Raw genomic sequence first — 4,035 nt, forward strand, 5'->3', positions numbered from 1 at the left:
AAGCAATGGAGCAAGGTGATCATCCGCCTACACAACAGTCAGTCCCGCTCAACCCTTCCGGCAATGCAACTGGCCCATCCTCCCAACGTCGTCGACGAAGAAGGCCTGCAACCAACGACGACATCATGGATGCTATTGAGGGTATGCAGGCACAGAATGTCGAGATGATGCAGATAATGCATCAAATACAACAACAACAGGATGCTAGGAATGCCATAACCGACCAGCGGTTTACTGAGTTGTTCAGCAGGTTCGACAACTTAGACTTACGTCAGAGATCACCAGGTCCAAGAACCAGAGGCGGAAGACAACCTTAGTTGTAGTTTCTCTTTCCTTTCCATATTGTATTTCATTTCCTTAAAACATTGGGGACAATGTTTAGTTTAAGTATGGGGGGGAAACCATGTTCTTTCTATTTCCTTTTCTTCAAGTATGTACCTTTCCTTTCATTGCTATTTCAATTATTATTTGTTTAAAAAAAAAAAAAAATCTATTATCTTAAGTTAAGTCCCGAGTGTGAACAAAATTTCCATTATCTATTCCCTCAAACTTTCATGAGCCACAACAACAAAAATTCAACACCCAATAAGTATAAAGGTTGCTCATCTTATCGATCTTGAGTCGAATCAAGACAAAGACTACTACCTCCAAACACTCTAAACGAACCTCAACACGTTAGATCAGGATAAGTACCTATTATACCAATTCCTTGAACTTTTAGTTTTATAGTAACCCCAAAGTAGTTTATACGAGAAGTCAGCACCATCTTAATAGCAAACTACGTGGAGAGCCGATGAATATAAGTGAATGATTCCCAAAGTAACATAAAAATATATATATATATATATATTATATATATATATATATATATATAATATATATATATATATATATATATATATATATATATATATATATATATATATATCAAGAAATGCACTAATTAAGTTAGGTGATCCTTACCAGATCATTTAATCTAAAGGTTGCAGATCATACAAAAACACAATATGAAAGATCCATTATGAGTTGGTTCAGTAGGTATCTGGTACTGAACTCGGTAGGGCGGACTACGGTTCAATCCCCCGCAATTTGCATTGGACTGAATAACGAAGTTATCCGACTTATGTACCAGAACTTCTAGCTAAAAGGGGGATCATAATCACTAACCGGTTAATCCACTATGTGCGCGACAAGATAAAGGGCTTAATGTGATTTCGCTAGAATGAAAACGGGTGAAATAAGAATAAGGGAACCAGGATAGCTATCATAGTGTACTTGAACTGATTTGCACGAGGCAGGGTTATCTAGGTTGTGACGGTAGTTGTTGATATCAAGATTTAACTCAAGTTGCTTCTAAACAAAATCCACTTGCAACCTAATACGAATTGATGTGTGTTGTGAAATTTCATCTGGCTAAAATTTTCAAAACAAGTTCTATACTGAATTTTGCTTGAGGACAAGCAAAGATCTAAGTATGGGGGAGTTTGATAACATGAAATTATATCACATTTTAGGACTTAATTCAATTAGATTATATTATCATTTACTTTAATTTATCTCATTTTATCAGATATTATGCGGTATTTCCTTTCTATTTATGTCAGGTATCCATTTTGAAGCAAAAGTGAAAAAGGGAAGAAAAGGAGGTGTAAAAAGGAATAAAAAGGAAACAAATAACAAAGACCAAGCCCAGCCCAAAGAAAGCGCACGTTGTGCCTGTGACGGGCGTCACAAAGGTTGTGACGAGCGTCACACTAAGCACACTCCTGTGACGAGCGTCACACATGGTGTGACGGACGTCACACCATTCCCCTATATTTTTGGCACTAGGAACGCAACTGACCACGTTGAAAAGCTATTTCCACGCTTGACCCTCGGAACGAAAAGATCGTGTATACGGAAACCCTTGGAAAGCAGTTACACAAGTAGCAGTATAAATAGCAGCTAATTGGGAAAGCTCTGGGTTCGGAGATTTTCCACGCCTTTTGCCGTTTTCGCATTTTTTTTCTTCTTCCAGCAGTTTAGGCTTATATTTTTATAGTATTACTTTGCAGAATTTTTATTGTTTTACCTTTTCGCAATTCTATTTTCTTTTCTAGCTTTCAATTAATTTTTCGCACAATAGTTTCTACACCGGAAACTATTGTGTACCTTTTACCGGACCTAACCTTACGTTAGAGTCTAGTTTTTTTATTCCTTCATTTTAATTTGTTGTTTAATTGAAGAATCCAAGAACAAATCCTACCGGCTTGTGGTGGAGTGTTCAAGACTATTGTTTAACGCATTCAGGTTCTTTAATTATTATTTAATGCTTTGTTTTATTACTTATTTATATTACCTGCCTGGGATGAGTCTGTTTATGCATGATATGTATTTTTGTTTGTTTAGCATGTCTGGCTAATTCGCCTAGATATCGGTATGTAAAGTAAGCGAAATAAGGGATCAAGACTAAGTCGGTCTAATTAAACTTAAAATTAAAATCAATCTTTTTACGGTCTCAATTTACAGGTTTAATAACAAGAATTTTTTACAAAAGTAAAAGACATAAAGAAGTTAAAATCAATAGAGCGAGAGTTTGAGGTTTTAACTGGACAGTGTAAATTAGGCATTGATTCTAGATCAGGGCGAGAGCAAGTTTTAGAGTTAATTAAATTCTGACCTTTTCCAAAAAGTATTCTTAAAGATTGAATGTGAGGACGAGAGTTAAGCATTCGGGTTTAATTGTATAACCTAAGTCAACAGAGCGAGAGTTTGAGATAAGGGTGTTTAAAACGGTCAGTGTTTTCTTAAAAAGAGTTTCTGCAACTTTATTCCTTTCAAAAAGTGGTTTTTGACTTAATTATAAGTGACAGCTACATTAACATAAAATCATGGTTTATTCAACAGAGCGAGAGTTTGAGATAAAACCTTTAATCAATAAAGTTAACTGAAACGATTTATTTTAAAACCAAGAAACCGACAAAGGATTGATTCCCTAATTACGACGAACTACATACCGATATCCGCTTTATTAATATTTAATCTAGATCTTAGTTTAGTTTTTAGCTTCGCCCCCAAACAATCAACCATTATTCACCTTAGCTTTACGAAGTAACCTTAGATAACGGTATATCGATTCATAAGTCCCTGTGGGATCGATATCTTTTAAAACTACGCGATAGAACTGTGCACTTGCAGTTTGTACCCCAAATTCGACTCATAAAGTCGCGATCAACATTCCCCGGTGCGTATGTTTTAAGTGTCCATAAAAGTTGTGGCAATTCTTTGTATGAATCCTCCCAGTTGCCTAATACCTGTTCAATAGCCTTTGTTCTTGCAATCCACGCTTTCTTGTAAGAGGGAGTATAATTTTATTGTGTGACAATATGAGATATTATTATACTCACCTTCACTGATGGATCTTTGTTAACAAGCGGCAAAATATCTTTACATATCAATTTAGCGCTTAATTTTTGGTGATCTGGTACAACATTAGTGGAAATGCAACTTTGAGGTGGGTCTATAGAAGCAATCTCCCAAGAATCACTTCTCTTCCTGTGAGATGCAGCCAACCCAAACTTGCAAAAGAGGTTACAACATTCGATGACATACCTTCTCGAATCAGTGCGTTTCACGGTGAAATCAACAGAGTTATCCATTTGAAATTTGTTGATAGCTCGCACACATTCTTCTTTAGTGCGAAACGTGTCTCTCACTTTTAACTCACTCTATGACTATGGATACCAGTTGTCATACCCCAAAATTTGCCCATTAATATTACAAAAACATTTTTCGAAGCACTCCAACTCATTTTTCAAGGGATTGACCTTAAAAGATCAAAGGCCCAGCTCACGAGTGGCCCAATCCAGAAAATGGCCCAAACTGGCCTGCTCGCTAGGCGAGCAACTCCTTCGCCTAGCGAACCCTTCGCTACACGCTCGCCTAGCGAAGCTTGCGAATATCAGAATTTTTGGGCTTCATTCTGAGCCCATTAGGTCACCACAATCACTATAAATACCGACACTTCATTCACGAAAAAGGAGAACGAAAACAGAC

This window comes from Lathyrus oleraceus, chromosome 2, assembly GCF_024323335.1.
Source record: "Lathyrus oleraceus cultivar Zhongwan6 chromosome 2, CAAS_Psat_ZW6_1.0, whole genome shotgun sequence".
Taxonomy (NCBI): domain Eukaryota; kingdom Viridiplantae; phylum Streptophyta; class Magnoliopsida; order Fabales; family Fabaceae; genus Lathyrus; species Lathyrus oleraceus.